A 17,861-nucleotide genomic window follows, 5' to 3' on the forward strand; every position below is an offset into this window, starting at 1 on the left:
CGTCTCCCGTGGCCTCCGAGGGGCATCCTGCGGGCGGTCTGCATCTGCGGGGATGGGGTAAAAGGCAACAGTGTTAGGCAGGTATATGAATGCACGCCATCGGTTGCGCGTGTATTGCAGAGGTTAAGGTTAGGGCTGGATTCACTTGGGATATGGGGGATATGGGGAGGTGGGATATGGGGGAGGGGGGATATGGGGAGGGGGGATATGGGGGAGGGAGGATATGGGGGATATGGGGGAGGGGGGATATGGGGGAGGGGGGATATGGGGGAGGGGGGATATGGGGGATATGGGGAGGGGGATATGGGGAGGGGGATATGGGGGATATGGGGGAGGGGGGATATGGGGGAGGGGGATATGGGGGATATGGGTGTGGGGGGATATGGGGGATTTAGGGAGGGGGGATATGGGGGAGGGGGATATGGGGGAAGGGGGGTATGGGGGATATGGGGAGGGGAGATATGGGGGATATGGGGAGGGGGGATATGGGGGAGGGGGGATATGGGGGGGATATGGGGGATATGGGGAGGGGGGATATGGGGGAGGGGGGATATTGGGGAGGGGGGATATGGGGGATATGGGGGATGGGGGATATGGATATCGGGCAGGGGGGGGGGAGGCTCACCCTGCCTGCTCTGACGAGGTTGTTCACCTTCTTGTGGCACTGGGTGCCTGTCCGTGGTGTCAGGCCCGCAGCGGTGATGGCCTCTGCCACATCCCTCCACAGACGATGGCTGTGGCGTGGGGCAACTCTGTGGCCGTGCCCGGGATACAGGGCCTCCCTCCTCTGCTCCACTGCGTCCAGGAGCTCCTCCACATCCCCTGACTGGAACCTCGGGGCTGAGCGGCGGCCGGCCATCCGGTCGGGTGTTCCGGTCGGGTGTTCCGGTCGGGTGTTCCGGTCGGGTGGGGGGGAGCAGCGTGTCCCTATGAGCCGTCACGCCGTGCAGCGTGTATGATGCTGCACGGCGTGAACCACGTGAGCAAGCGCGGATCCCGTCACGTCGCTGCTAGCCCATTTCGGGCCGGAGACTTCGCGACGATTTTTGCGGCGTGACGCAGGTCGGATTTGCGCCATTTTTTGCACCGATCGGCGGACTTTGCTCCGATAACGGAGAATTTCGCCCATGATATATGATGTACATGATTTGCATTCATTTTGGGTTTTTATGACAAAAACTGAACTATAAACACAAGAGGTGGGATTCTCTGGACCCCCAATCGCGTAATTTTATGCAGCTCACCATTCGCTGGTGGCAGAATTCTATCTTCCCGCCGCTTGTCAATGGGATTTCACATTGAAACCATGCCGCTGCGAAACCCGCTGGTGGTGGTGCGCTGCCAGCAGGGAAAGAGATTCCTGACGACTGGAAAATTCCTGGCAAGAGCTCAGAGAGTGTTGTCATGTGGTTCCACTCATACCTCTCCACATTTCCATCAGAATAGAATCACATAGTTCGCAATTTACCTGTTGCATCGCACTGGAATCGGGACGGGACACAGCTGGTAGATCCTGCGAGAGATCTCTTTTCGGTTTCCCGATTGGTCACGTTAGATCTCACAAGATGTCGGAATCTGGTTCCTGCCCATTAGACTTGCAGGGTTAGATGAGTTAAAAGCTCAATTAACTCTGCCAACACAAGATCCAAGCAGCTCCTGGGATCTACCGATCTCGGCGAGGACACGCCAGCCGGGTGCGGTTTAGCACAGGTCCCCACAAACAGGGCACTGCTGATGCCACCTGGGCACCTTGACACTGCCTGTCTGGCACCCTGGTAATGCTGCCATCCTGGCACTGCCTGGGTGCCAGTGTGTCAGGCTGGAGGTGCCAAGGTACCCTGATGGCATTTTGCCTGCGGCAGGAATCGGGCTTGAGGGTATCCTGCCGGTATGAGCTGGGGTATGGGGGGGGACGGGGGGCCTCGAGAACCCCCTGTTGTGTTATGTAATTTGGAATAACACAAGCTGCCACTTGATGCAGTTTTGAGTAAAAGATGCTCCAGACTTTGAAGTGAGTTCAATGTGTTTTATTGAACTATTAGCACAGTTCTCAATGAGTTCGACTCTCTGCTGATCTAAATGTACTAACTCAGTCTAACTGAACCAGCCTTGCTCTAAGCCACGTGCTGGGGTGTGATGCTGAGGATACACCCTGTCTCAATCTGTAGATGTTGGTCTGTGGAAAGAGGCGGGGTGTGAGTGCCTCATCCCTTTTATAGTGAGATACCACCCCTGAGTGTCCTGACTGCTCATTGGTCGTGTCCTATTCTATGTGTTCATTAGCTGCATGTTTGCATATCATGACAGCTCCCCTTTTTTTATGTTTTGTTGGCATCTGTGAATGTATTTACATGTGAATGAGTCTGTCTAACGTGACTGACGGAGGACAACAGAACAGAGCAAACAAAACAAATGTTCACAAGTCCAGTCTCTGAGGCTTGCATCTGATCCTGGTCGACCACCAGATTGGTGGCGGAGGGGACGACGGCGCCTTGACAGGCGGGATGGAAGCCTGACTGGTGGCCTTGTGGTGCGAGGTATCAGGAGGTGGCAATTCAACCTATGGAAATGGAGGAGAAAGTGGTTGCGGGCAGGCAACTTTGTGTAGTGCCCGTCGATTCCTTTGCACGAAGGAGCCATCAGCCATACGTACAACATGAGAGCGGGGCGCAGCCTGACGAACAACGACAGCCGGGGCAGACCACCCACCATCTGGTATCTTGATCCTGACAGTGTCTGCCGGGGATAGCACGGCCAGACTGGTGGCATGGGCATCATAGCCCTGCTTTTGACGGTCTCTGAGCTGCTGCATCTTCTGCAGCACCGGGAGGTGATCCAGGTCGGGTAGGTGTATGGCTGGAAGCGTTGTCCGCAGGTCCCTGTTCATCAGGAGTTGAGCCGGCGACATGCCAGTGGACAATGGAGTTGCCCTGTACGCGAGCAATGCAAGGTGTATGTCGGAAGCAGAGTCCACGGCCTTGCAGATGAGCTATTTCACAATGTGCACCCCTTTCTCGACTTTTCTCGACTGCGGATAGTGGGGACTGGAGGTGACATGCTGGAAATTGTATGACCTGGCAAACGTGGACCATTCTCGACTGTTAAAGCACGGGCCATTGTCGCTCAGGACGGTGATTGGGATGCCATGCCTTGAGAATGTCTCCTTACAGGCTTTGATGACGGTCCGAGAGGTGAGGTCCGGGAGCTTCAGCATCTCAGGGTAATTCGAGAAATAGTCGATGATCAATACGTAGTCGCGACCATTCGCATGAAAGAGGTCGATGCCAACCTTGGACCACGGAGAGGTCATTATGTCATGCTGTTGGAGCGTCTCCTTGCTCTTGACTGGCTGGAACCGCTGACAGGTAGCACAGTTCAGGACCATGTTCATGATGTCTGCACTTCTCGACGCCCAGGTGTCCCTTATGAATCTGGCGCGGCACCAAGCTTTGGAGAGTGAGCAGAATGACAATCCTGTCCAGCTTGAGGAGGATACCATCAATCACCGTCAGGTCGTCCTTCACATTGTAAAATTGTGGGCACTGCCCTTTCTGCCAGCTATTGGTGAGGTTGTGGATGACGCGCAGCAAGAGGGGATCTGGCTTCTCATCACGGGTGAGAACTCCCTTCTGATCTGTCGCCGGGAGAGTGCTAGCACACAGCTGCACCTGCGATTCGATGTGCTGGATGATCTCCAGCGGCTCATTGGGCGAGGAGACGGAGCGGGACAATGCATCAGCGATGCTGAGCTCCTTGCCAGGTGTGTACACCAAGTTGAAGTCATACCTCCTAAGTTTAAGCAGGATTCTCTGCAACCGAGGCGTCATGCCATTCAGGTCCTTGTGGATGATGTGGACCAGATGCCTATGATCCGTCTCGTCAGTGAATGTCGGCAGGCCGTAGACATAATCATGAAATTTGAGGATGCCGGTGAGAAGACCCAAGCACTTGTTCTCAATCAGTGTATATCTGGTTTCATTGGGCATCATCGCCCCTGATGCATAGGCTACTGGTGCCCAGGATGATGTGTAATCTCGTTGAAGAAACACCGCACCGATGCCATCCTGACTCGCATCTGTGGATATCTTTGTCTCCTGATCTGGGTCAAAGAATGCCAGGGCTGGTGCAGTGGTGAGCTCGGCTTTCAGCTCCAGCCACTCTGTCTGGTGTGCCACCTTCCACTCAAAGGCAGTTGACTTTTTTACCAGGTTGCGTAGGGCCGTGGTGTGTGTGGCCATGTTTGGAATGAACTTGCCCAGAAAATTGACCATACCCAAGAAGCGCAGCACCGCCTTTTTGTCCTTCATCGCCCCGATGGCCTTGAAATGTCAGTGCCCGGGCGTACACCATGCTGTGAGGTCTGGTCGCCAAGGAACTTGAGCGTCGATGTGCCAAAACAACATTTGGACCTGTTTAACTTTAGGCCGTTGGCATGTACACGACAGAATACCTTCTGGAGACAGGACACATATTCTCCAGGGGTCGTGGACCATATGATGATGTCGTCCACTTACACACAAACCCCTTCAATGCCTTCCATCATCTGCTCCATGATGCAATTGAATATCTCCGATGCTGAGATGATGCCAAATGGCATGCGATTGCAGCAGTATCTGCCAAAAGGTGTGTTGAAGGTGCGGAGCCTTCTGCTGGACTCTTCCAGCTGGATTTGCGAAAATCCCTGTGATGCATCCAATTTGGTGAAAAAACGCGCGTGTGCCATCTCACTCGTGAGTTCCTCCCGCTTTCGGGATGGGGTAGTGTTCCCACATCATATTCTTATTGAGATACTTGGGACCAATGCAGATGTGCAAGTCCCCCGAAGGCTTCTTTACGCACACCATCGAGCTGACCCAGTCAGTCGGTTTGGTGACCTTGGATATGATGCCTTTTTGGTGAAGATTATTGAGCTGTGCCTTCAGGCACTCTCTCAGTGGAGCAGGGACTCATCGTGGTGCGTGGACCACTGGCTTGGCATCAGGTCGGAGCAGAATCTTGTATCGATACGGCAGCGTGCCCATCCCATCGAACACATCTGGATACTGGGCGAGGATGTCGTCGATGCCGGCCTGAAGATCCACATGGGAGGATGTTGTGGTGTAAACCCTTTGAATGAGGTTCAGCTGCTGGCAGGCGTGAGCACCTAGTAGGAATGCCCTGTCCGGCTTAACAATTTCAAAGCGTAACCGTGTTTGTGTGTGTCGGTTGGATACGTGCAGATGGCAGGATCCCAGTGCCGTGATGGCATTCCCGTTGTAATCCAGGAGCTTGCAGGCAGCTGGAGGGACCGTGGGGGGCTTCTTAATGCGTCTGAAGTCTGCCTATGAGAGGAGGTTGACAGAGGCACCTGTGTCCAGCTTGAACTGGATGGGGCAGTGGTTGACCTTCATCGCTGCTCGCCATTCGTCCTCGGAATCCACAGCTCGAATGGATCGGACCTGCAATGTGTCTGGTGTGGCATATTCACACGTTGTAATAATGCCCACACGGTAGGCGTTGTCCAGGCATTCATCATCTGGATCCGTTGCACTTCCGGGATCAGAATCCTGTAGGCGTTGTTGCACACTCCGGATGCGTCGTAATTGGGAGTGCTGGCTCCTGACTGGTGGTGCAGATCTGCACAGGGCTGCATAGCGGCCTGGCTTCCCGCAGTTTAAACAGTGTCTACCTCTTGCAGGGCAGTGTTTCTTTAAATGGGTCGTGCCACAGTTCGAACACGTCATGACGTCGGCGTCCTGACGCTCCGTGCGTCGTTCCATGCATCAGACGCACCATTGAGGTCTGATGCTTCGACGTAAAGCTGAAATTTCTGCTTGAATGTCCGCCAGTTGGCATTGAGATTGCCGGAGGTCCTGAGCTGGTAAGGAGCCTGAATCTTTTCCATTGTGCCGGTATACATTCGCTGGTCGTCACGGATCTTGCTGAGTTGAACTAACTAGATTGAACAGACTCCTGGTATCATGTTGTGTTATGTAATTTGGAATAACACAAGCTGCCACTTGATGCAGTTTTGAGAAAAAGGTGCTCCAGACTTTGAACTGAGTTCAATGTGTTTTATTGAACTATTAGCACAGTTCTCAATGAGTTTGACTCTCTGCTAATCTAAATGTAGTAACTCAGTCTAACTGAACCAGCCTTGCTCTAAGCCACGTGCTGGGGTGTGATGCTGAGGATACACCCTGTCTCACTCTGTAGATGTTGGTCTGTGTGAGTGCCTCATCCCTTTTATAGTGAGATACCACCCCTGAGTGTCCTGACTGCTTATTGGTCGTGTCCTATTCTATGTAGTCATTAGCTGCATGTTTGCATATCATGACACCCCCCACCAGGTGAGTTGTTGGGGTCCGAGTGTCGGGTCGCGAGGTCAAGAGATCAGGGCGCCATTTATAAATGGAGCCCAGATCTCTTGCTGCACTGGTGAGCGGAGATCCTCAGTGTAGGAAATGTGACTGAGTGCGGCTTCATCAGAACGTTCCCCGTTGAGGCCTGAAAAGATCAGAGTACTGTTAGATAGCAGTGTCCTTCCCGGCACTACAAACGGCAGGAATGCACCTCTTATACTGCCCAGAACCAACTTTTTTTTTGTTAGATCGCACCCATAGAGTCGTACAGCGCAGTAAAGACCCTTTGACCCATCGAGTCTGCACCAACAATAATTACCCCTAAACTCGTGCTCACCCCACTTACCAGCACCTGTCTCGTATCCTTGAGTGTAATGGTGTTTCAAGTGATCATCCAAGTACTTTTTAAGGATTGTGATGTTTCCAGCCTCCACTACCTTCCCAGGTAGTGCATTCCAGATTCTCACCACCCACTAAGCCAATTTTGTTTTCTCAAATCCTCCCAGAATCTCCTGCCCCTTACCCTTAAAACTCTGCCCCATTGTGATTGACCCCTAAACCACAAGAAGCAGCTGCTTTCTATTTACCCTGTCTATCATAGATTATCATAGAATTTACAGTGCAGAAGGAGACCATTCGGCCCATTGAGTCTGCACCGGCTCTTGGAAAGAGCACCCTACCCAAGGTCAACACCTCCACCCTATCCCCATAACCCAGCAACCCCACCCATCACTAAGGGCAATTTTGGACACTAAGGGCAATTTTTCATGGCCAACCCACCTAACCTGCACATCTTTGGACTGTGGGAGGAAACCAGAGCACCCGGAGGAAACCCACGCACACGGGGAGGATGTGCAGACTCCGCACAGACAGTGACCCAAGCCGGAATCGAACCTGGGACCCTGGAGCTGTGAAGCAATTGTGCTATCCACAATGCTACCGTGCTGCCCGTGTCTAAACCCCTTGTAATCTTATACACCTCGATCATATCCCCCCTGAGCCTTCTCTGCACTAAAGAAAACAATCCAAGCCTATCCAGCCTCTTCTTATAGCTGAGATGCTCCATTCCAGGCAACATCCTGGTGAATAACCTCCGCACCTCCTCCAGTGCGAAAACCTTCCTCCTATAGTGAGGTGACCAGAACTGCACATAGTACTCCAGCTGTGGCCTAAGCAACAATCTGTACAGCCCCAACATAACCTCCTTGCTCTTATAATCTATGCCACGACTGATAAAAGCAAGTACCTTCTTAACTACTCTATTCACCTGCTCTGCCGCTTCAGGGATCTGTGAACAATTACCCAAAGATCCATCTGTCCCTCTGAGCTTTTCAGTGTCCTGCCATTCATTACACACTCCCTTCCCGTAACAGCCTCCCCGAACAGGCGCCGGAATGTGGCGACTAGGGGCTTTTCACAGTAACTTCATTTGAAGCCTACTTGTGACAATAAGCGATTTTCATTTCATTTTTTCATTTCATTTCATTTTACCCTGCTCCTTCTTCCAAAGTGCATCACTTCGCACTTATCAGGGTCAAATACCATATGCCTCTGCACTGCCCATCATAGAATTTACAGTGCAGAAGGACGCCATTCAGCCCATCGAGTCTGCACCGGCCCTTACAAAGAGCACCCTAATCAAGCCCACTTTTCTACCCTGTCCACGTAACACAGTAACCCCACAAAACCGTTTTGGACACTAAGAGAAATTTAGCATGGCCAATCCTCCTAACCCGCACATCTTTGGACTGTGGGAGGAAATCGGAGCTCCTGGAGGAAACCCACACAGACATGGGGAGAACGTGCAGACTCCGCACAGACAGTGACCCAAGTCGGGAATCGAACCTGGGACCCTAGAGCTGTGAAGCACCTGTGCTAACCACTATGCTACCGTGCTGCCCCCATCTGACCAACTCATTTATATCTTCAATAACCTACGAGTCTCTTCTTCATTGTTAACCACCCTAACAATCTTGGTGTCATGTGCAAAATTACTTATCATTCCCCCACTGTTGACTTCTTTATTTCTATGTGAACCACAAGCTGTTTCTTATATTGACCGAATGACCACACAACCAGTATATTAGTTCAAAAGACAGTTTACTAACAGACACACTTGTTTCTCTATGCAGTGATTCACACGGCTATGCACTAAACTAGACCTAATAACTAAGATGACCTTTATTTAACTTCGGTGTGACCAGCTCTGTGCAGGAGAAAAGGCCTTTATCTGTGCCCACGTGGGTCAGTTGGAAGTCGTCAGGTTCGTCTCGGCTGGGCTCGTCCTTCAGGTAGCGAGCGCGGATCCTTGAACTTGGCTGGTTGATATGCTGCAATTGGTCACACAGAGGCCGGTCCAAAAGAGGCCGATCCCTAGTGCGCAGGACTTCTTATCCTTCTTCTCTTTCACGCCCTTCAGGGCGGTCCTAACTCCAGATCCAATGGATCGATAGGGTTTCGATCACCCTCATTGATTCTGGCTAATTAAGGGGCAGATATCTTGGTGGCTGGGTGGGTCCCAACTGTCATTGTCCCAGGCACATAGGCCTTTCCAAATAAGAGGAAGTAGCGCCGGTTAGTCTGTTACAGTTGCCGTTCTTTGATTTGAGTTCTATTGTCCTGGGGGAAATGGTGGTTGACTTTTAATGGATGCAAGTTTCTGTCAGGTCTGGCTTCTTTGCACAATACACAGAGGCTGTGTATTTATCTGCGTCCAAGTTGACGACAATTCCCATGGTCCTTTGCAGGTGGCCATTTTAGATGGCTACATTCCGTCTTCTTGATCCTGAATGCGAAGCGTGGTGGATCACAGTATTGATCCCATGTCTGTCTTGTTGGTTTTGTTCACCCTTTTGGTCAGGGTCCTACTCTGCTCTGTCCTAAAGTCATTGCATAATCTTACCTAATTCATTATTACATACATTCATTAAATCAATTCACTACTAATGGCTATTTCATTTCTAAAATTAGATTCATATAAAATATTTTAACTTAAATTCACATGAAGACAGTTGGTTTCTAACAAAACTTTCTACACTACACTCATGCTGCTGCTCCTACATAAAGAACTTATTTACAACATTAAATTTTAAAACAGCAGCACCACATTCCTTCTCCTTCTCATATTTCATCAGGACAGAGGCACAAATGGCCCATTTTAGCAGCGGTTTGTTATACATTGTAAGTTATACATTCTTATGATAGCTTTATTGAATTCCAAAGAAGGGGTTTGAACTGTGTATATAGGGGGCGGGAGGCTTTTGCCTTCCATTTAGAGTCGGAGTGTGAGGACGACGATGTGTATTATCACAATCAGGAGGAGGGCCTCCACTGTGTATGAGAGTGGGTTCCATTTTGCAATGTGTTCCCACCAGGCGGGGGTTTTGGTCTCGATCTCGAACAGTTGCTGGGTGGTATCCTGACTGGAGGTGGTCTGCTGTATGGTGGCATTTGGGACTGGCTTATCTCCTACTCTAATTGTGTGTGTAACCAAGTTACCTTTAGTGGGTGTCCCGGGGCAATTTTGTCTGATTCCGAATGTGTTCCCGCTCCTTTCCCAGTTGTACTGATGTAACATTCTGACGTGATCCCGTTGGGCTTTCTATACCTTGTCCTTTGGTTATTACACCCAAATAGGATGCTTCTGTTGGGCTTGACCCAAAGTGTCCCGTCCTCACATTCCCCTGAATCTGGGGGTTTATACCACAAGCCGCCAGACTGTGGAGAGTCCTTGGTCTTTTGTGCTCGGAGTCCAGCGATTATCCATGTGAAGAATATGTGTCCTGGATTCATCCTGCGGTGTGTCTGTTCTCCGTGTAATCCTCGGGAATCAAGCACAGTGTCATGTCATTACCGTTGGTTAATATTTGTGTGTATTAGTCTTTCTCTCTTAGCTCCAATTGCCCTTTATGATTGTCACCATGTGTGACTCCCCCATTTTGTTTTAAAAAACAAATTTTGAGAGGTACTAATCCAAGTGCTGCATTGCAATCGTTCAAGTGTCTCACAGCTTGTGTGGTCAATGCTATGAGTGGGTGGATGCTTTCCTCGACCAGTCTCCATCTTTACTAACAACCATGGGAGGTTGAGGCTTTGCTTAACCCGCTGAATTTTAGGGTGGCCAGTTTCATAAGGTTTCGCCCCTGGGGCTCAGAGGTAGCCGCAGTTATCCACAACCATTGTTTTTAAGTGAAAATAGCTTTTGGAAGCGACCTGAAAGGGTCTGAAGAAAAGTGGAAGAAGTAATGGTTTAGATTGTGGAGCGAAAGGAAGATTCAAGACCTGCCCAAATCAGTGTAGCGTGTAGTAAACCATTCCAGGGAGCGTGAAGGGAACATGAGGTGCGTGCAGGCCGCTGCAGGATAAGAATGGGTGGGATCCCCGGGTAGGGCGGGGGTTAGTGCCGTTACTCCACTACCCGAGCTTGAATTGACTGGATAATTCTGGGGCCCTCAGGTAGGGTGGGGTCAGTGCCATTACTCCCTATCTGGGTGACCGAAATGAGCAGGAAGAATTTGTAGTCATATGAGATCCACAAGCGTACATTTAAAAAAAATATTTAGAGTACCCAATTCATTTTTTCCAATTAAGGGGCATCACTCTCGACCTTGAAGGAGACGGCGTGCATCGTGGCCTTTGCAATGTCTGCTTTGATGTGGCTGAAGGCCTGGCAGACCTCTATCGACAGGGGACAAGCTGTAGATTGGATCAGGAGACGTGCCTTGTCCGCATAGTTGGGGACCCACTGGGCGTAGTAACTGAAAAACCCAAGGCAGCGCTTCAGGGCCTTGGAGCAGTGAGGGAGGGGGAACTCCATAAGGGGGTTTTGGCCATGATAAATTGCCCTTAGTGTCCAAAATTGCCCTTGGTGTTGGGTGGAGGTGTTGAGTTTGGGTGGGGTACTCTTTCCAAGAGCCGGTGCAGACTCAGGGGGCCGAATGGCCTCCTTCTGCACTGTAAATTCAATGATAATCTATGATTAATCTAGGACAAAGGTTCGGCACAACATCGTGGGCCGAAGGGCCTGTTCTGTGCTGTATTTTCTATGTTATGTTTTTAAGGGGGCGCATGCGCTCAGGGTCGGGGCCTATAACTCCATTTCGCACTACGTAGCCGAGGATGGCTAGGCGGTCGGTGCAAAACAGGCATTTATCCTTGTTGTATGTAAGGTTAAGGATTTTTGCGGTCTGGAGGAATTTTCGGAGGTTGGTTTCATGGTCCTGCTGGTCGTGGCCGCAGATGGTGACATTATCGAGATACGGGAATGTTGCCCGTAAACCGTACCGGTCAACCATTCGGTCCATCTCGCGCTGGAAGACCGAGACCCCGTTAATGACACCGAAGGGAACCCTTAAGAAGTGATAGAGCCGCCCGTCTGCTTCGAAGGCAGTGTATTTGCGGTCACTAGTGCGGAGGGGTAGCTGGTGGTAGGCGGACCTGTGATCCACCGTGGAGAAGACCTTATAATGCGCGATCCCTGTTTACCAGGTCGGATATGCGGGGGAGAGCGTACGCGCCCAGCTGCGTAAACCTGTTGATGGTCTGACTGTAGTTGATGACCGTCCTATGCTTCTCCCCGGTCTTTACCACCACTACTTGAGCTCTCCAGGGGCTATTACTGGCTTCAATGACTCCTTCCCTCAGTAGCCTTTGGACCTCTGACTTAATGAAGATCCGGTCCTGGGCACTGTAGCGTCTGCTCCTGGTGGCGACGGATTTGCAATCCGGGGTGAGGTTCGCAAACAGGGAAGGCGGGTCGACCTTAAGGGTCGCTAGGCCGCAGACAGTAAGGGGGGGTATAGGGCTGCTGAATCTGAAGGTTAGACTTTGGAGGTTACACTGGAAGTCTAAACCCAGGAGTGTAGCCGCGCAGAGGTGGGGAAGGACGTAGAGGCAGAAATTTTTGAACTCCCTTTCCTGGACTGTGAGGTTTGCTACACAAAACCCCTTTATCTCCACTGAGTGTGACCCAGAGGCCAGGGAGATTTTTTGATTAACGGGGTGGATGAGGAGAGAACAGCGCCTTACCGTGTCGGGGTGTATGAAGCTCTCCGTGCTCCCAGAGTCGATTAGGCAGGGCGTCTCGTGCCCGTTGATGAATACGGTCGTTGAGCAATTGAGAGTGTTAGAGGTCGGGACTGGTTCAGAGTCACCAAGGCGAATCGCAGCAGTTGAGAGTTCTCCTCGGGCAATGCGTGGTCAGCCGAGCTGGGGTCCTGGGGGTTCATCCAAGATGGTGGCGTCCATTGGTCGCACATGGCTGGGGATGCACGAAATGGCGGCGCCCAACGTGGCGTCCGCGGAACAAGATGGCGGCACCCAGGGTCCGCACGTGGCCCTGGAATATGAAGATGGCGGCGACCGCTGGCCGCACGGGGACCGTGGAGAAGTTTGTGGTTGCGGTCCACATTTGCCGCCGGAGACCGCGGCAACCGCACGGGCCTGATATACCCCCATGAAATGGCCCTTTTTGCCGCATCCCTTGCAGGTGGATGCGCGGATCGGGCAGCGCTGGCGGGGGTGCTTGGCCTGCCCGCAAAAGTAGCAGCGGGGCCCCTGGGTTGCCAGGCCGCCTTGCAGCGCAGGCCTGTGGGGGGATGGGGGAAGTCTCGGGGTCGGCCGCGGAGCGGTTCCACGCTGCCATGGGGGCTGCCGCGCGGTCGGGAACGTAAGCGCGTAAGTTCCTGGAGGCCACGTCCAGGGAGCAAGGGCCCGTGCCTCCCTGACACCCAGAGTGTCTTTTTCTAACAGTCGCTGGCGGATTTGTGAGGATAGCATACCTGCCACGAAAGCGTCCCGGACTAAGAGTTCAGTGTGTTTACTCGCCGAAACTTGCGGGCAGCTGCAGCTTCTCCCCAACACCAGGAGTGCACGGTAGAATTCTTCCAGCGATTCTCCAGGGGTTTGTCGCCTTGTTGCAAGCAGCTGCCGGGCGTAGGCCTGGTTTACCGGACGAATATAGTGTCCTTTTAGCAGCTCTATTGCTGCATTGAAGTCTTCCGCTTCCTCGATGAGGGTGCAAATCTCCGGGCTCACCCTTGAGTGCAGGACTTGCAGTTTCTGTTATCATGTGGGTGCGTTTTCGGCCGTCCCGAGATACCATTTAAAGCACGCCAGCCAGTGCTTGAAGATTGCTGCTGAGTTCGCCGCCTGGGGGCTGAGTTGCAGACACTCCGGCTAGATTCGGAGTTCTATCCTTTCTTCTTAAAAAATCAATGACCACTAAAGCGAGGTTGTAGTTCAACTGAAGGCTTTAATAAGCTAGATGTTTCCCCCAGCAGCTCAGGCACAGAATGAAGGCTGCTGGGACGACACGGGCTCTTATACCCCACCTAGCAGGGCGGAGCGACCATACATCCTAACCAATAGAAAACATACAGTTTCCACCAATGGTGCTCCAGCCTATCAGGTACCGTAATACCTCTAATACCACACTTGGTGCGTTTCACAGAGATGTCCCTGCCTTGTAGTAAGAGTGTCCAGCGAGCTGCTCTGATCTGGCTAACTGAACCATCTTTTAGTCTGCCGTCTAACAAACGTTGAGTAGGGGTGTGCTCGGTCAAGATCGTGACTGGGTTGAGGCCTGTAATATAAGCAAAATACTGAACTTCCCAAAAGACTGCAAGCAAGTGTCGCTCACAGGCAGAAAATCCTTGTTCTGACGGTTTTAAAACTCTAGAGGCATAGGCTACCGGTCCTAATTGGTCATGGTGTTCCTGTAGGAGCATTGCTGACAGGGTTTGGTCGGTGGTTGCTACTTCTATGGCATAGGGCAAGTAAGGAGCGGGGACTTGTAAAGTGGGAGCTGTGCCTAGGGTGCGTTTTAAATCGTCGATGGTGTCTCTGTGCTGTGGAAGTCAATTCCATGGGGTGTTCTTTTTCAGACGTTGCTCAGAGTGGGGCGGCCTTGATGGCAAAACCATATATGTAATTCCTACAGTATCCCACTAAACCTAGGAATGAACGGAGTTCACTTACATTACGGAGCAGGGGCAACTTCACAATAGAGCCAATTCGCTTCTGTTCAATCTCTCGTTTGCCGTGGGTGATAATGGTGCCGAATTAGGGTACCTTTTCCCTCAGTATCTGTGCCTTTTTGGGGTTTACCTTACATCCGATGGACTGGAGCAAGGTTAGTAATTTGGCTGACAGAGCCACATGCTCTTCCTTGATGTCGGTTTGCAGGAGCAGGTCGTCGACATACTGAACTAGGCATTCGAGGCGGGAGAATCTGGAGAGACCAGCGGCTAGCTGTCTGTGGAAAGCGGAGGGGGAGTTATGGAATCCTTGGGGGAGACACGTCCATGTGTACTGTTAGCCTTGAAAAGTGAACCTGGAGTGATATGAGAGCGCTGATGCCTCAGTCCATTTGAGGAATGAGCCGTGGAACTGGCCAGGGAGGAGCAAAATGGGGTCTGTGAACAAAAGTAAGAATCCGTCAGGACACAGTCATTCCTTAAACCTCATGTGAGTAAGCATATCGCTTGTGATGTACTAATACCATCTCCCTTCCATTGCAGGGCAATTAGGCAAGCATGCTGGAGCACCCATGCCCCCTTGGATACCAGGGACCCGAGCATCTCTGAGAGAGAATTCTCAGACATCAGCATTGAAGAGGCGATGTATCTGTCACCCACACCCTCCACCAGCGCCGATACTAACACCTCGGTAGGATTAACTAGTAGTCAGGCTTCTGGGTCACTCACCAGTGAGTACCTCACAGCTGACGATCAGGTGGAGGCAGGGACATCCCAGGGATCTGCCACTCGGGGCCATTCCAGAGTCCCGGACACTGCTAAGCTCCTAGCTGATGACATGCCCCTGGGTCCATCCCAGAGCTGCTGGAACTGCAAAGACAGTGTTGTTGGCACCAGGAAGAGATGACAGCACCCTTCCTCGGACTGCAAGGCCAGCTGGAGGATGTCCGCTACATGGCTCAGTTCATGACGTCAATGGCTAAGGACATGAGCTCCATGGTACAGGGTGATGTGCCATCAATTAACACAAGACGAGTAGTGAATGAAACTGTGGCTTTAATAAGCTAAACAGAAAGCCTCCTGGCCACTGATCCCGAACTGGGGCAGAGCCGGATGTCAGCCACCTTTATACCGAGCCTGAGGGGAGGCGGAGCCATCAGGCAGTGGTTTACCACAATACATGTAGCACAGTAACAGTTACCACAATACATAGAATACACTAACAGTGGTTTACCCCACAAGGCTTCCACTGCATGGTGCAGGTGTGAGTGGGAATCCACGGGTGTCATTGCCAGAGGATGGCAGGGCTTCTGGATCTCACTCCTCTATCCCATGGAGGAGCACAGGGGCACCCAGGGACCTGAAGAGAACAGGGCTGGGGCTCTCCACCAGGGGCCCTGGGGGGTGTCCAGCCCATCTGACACCCCCCTTCTTGTGAGTGACACACCTCCAGGCCAGCACAGAGGAGGGTAGTACTGCAACACCTATTCTTCGTGAAAGTAGGCAGGACCCTCAAGCTCCAGGTCCCCAGGGGATGCCTCGAAAGGTAGCCTCAGGCAACAGGGTGTGGAAGGCAGCAGGCCACCTCAACCTCAGCTGTGCATCCTATCAATACACCTAGATGTCGCGGGAAGGTGCAAAAGAGATTGGCACCTAATGGGCACGGGTGAACGTAGGCACCAGTTGAGATCGGTAACCATTGTAATATAGTACTTGGAACAAACATCATTTTGTTCACCAGCAGATCCTCCACCCTGTCACGGAACCATGCTCTGCAAATCCCCGTGCACACTTGATGCTTCACCCTTGGAGTGTGAGAATGGCAGTGCTATGTCTCTCCCACCTCAGGAAAGATACGCTGCTGGAGAAGAGATGAATTTTACATTTGGGACTTATTTTTTAAACTTAGTTGGGAATAAACCGAGAAGGGGAATGTTGACCAACTTGCGCTCACCTTGCCCTGCCTGAAATATAATCTGGTGATCAGTATCCAGTTAGGAAATGTCGGGCGCGATGTCATTTTGGGCTGGTTTGGCAGTGTGTTTATCGCCAGCTTTTTGGATGATGTCCACACCAGTATTCAACCACACTTTGTGGAGTTTCTCCCTGGTCAAGCCAACACATAGAAATATTTTCAATGCTGGGAGCTGAACCCGCCGGTGAGACCACCTCCTCAGAGATCAGGCCGCCATTTTGAAAGGGTGTCCAATCTGTAAGTGAACTTGAGGGTCCCCACCTCCCCTCCCCCCCCCCCCAATCAACAGGCAATGTCACCCTGTGCACACATGGGCATTATGCCACACCACCCCAAGTGAGGACACCCTGCTAAGGGTCACTGAGGGCTCCCCTTTGCGTGCCTTCCCACCCCACTTTAGGGCACCCTCCTCTTTCAGGACCCCCACCCTTAACCCCCCCAACTTTTATGAGGCCCATTCATACCCGCCCTTCAGCTCCCCCCCTCCCACCGTTCATATCCCCTCATCCCACCCTTTCATGGGCACGGCCCCACTCTGGCCTGACTCATGGCAGTGCCACCCTGGCATCCTGGCACTATCACCCTGGCAATGTTGCTGCCTTCCTGGCTGTGCCACCTGGGAACATTGGCAGTGCCTGGGTGGCAGTGCCAATATGTCCAGTGCCAGAGGGAGAGCCAGGGGGCCACCCTGCCCAGTCATCGATCACCCAGAGGTCTCCAATGGTCTGGGAAACCCTCAATGTGCTATTAGGCTTGGTCCACGTTTGTGTAGACCAGTACTAAATGGTGCCCGGGCCAGGTCTCGCTGGGGAGGCTGTTAGATCCCGGGCGGCAGGAATATCCAGCGCAGACATATTTAAATGAGCCATATATGCTAACCTGGCTCTTGCCCAATGCGGGTGAGATCCAGGTCGCGACGTCTCGTGAGGTTCGGCTGATTCACCGGCCTCGTCGCGTCACCAAGTCGGGCGCAACAAGGCTGGTAAATATCTGAATGGTTTTGTCTGTATTTAGAAACCCAAGAGGCTGAAATGAAAGGGAGAGTCCAAGGATTAATCGGGCTCCATTCTCCTCCATGTCGACACTCCTTTGGTGAGAACCTCCAGACATTTATTAGGACTAGCGGCCCATTGTTCTGTGTGTGTGTCTTATATTTTAAACTACAGAAAGGAAAGTTCCCTTTCATACTCGTCAGACATAGCACTCTTCATGGAATTGAAGTCCACAGCTGCTTCCAGTTTTAAATGGGTTCACCTTTCCCCGTTTTGCCAAGGAGTAACTTTGAGCGATCATTGACAGGCGCTTCCCTCACTTTTTAGAGAATTTCCAAAATCCATTATCAGCAGTGAAGCCATCCCTAATGGCTCCTCTCCTCCTGGTCGCGGTCAAGCCAGGACGGCCATGGAATGGATCTCTTTAACTGGAGACCATCTCCCTCCTGCTTTGGTAGCTCACAATGAAGCTGTAGCCTCTTCTCTCTGCTGCCCACAAACTGCTGTTCTTTTCCTCCTCTTTTCTTTTCTGTACAAAAGCCGGGAGCCGACAAGCCAGCTCTTGCCCTTCATTCCC

Source organism: Scyliorhinus torazame, chromosome 4 (genome assembly GCF_047496885.1).
Source record: "Scyliorhinus torazame isolate Kashiwa2021f chromosome 4, sScyTor2.1, whole genome shotgun sequence".
Taxonomy (NCBI): Eukaryota; Metazoa; Chordata; class Chondrichthyes; order Carcharhiniformes; family Scyliorhinidae; genus Scyliorhinus; species Scyliorhinus torazame.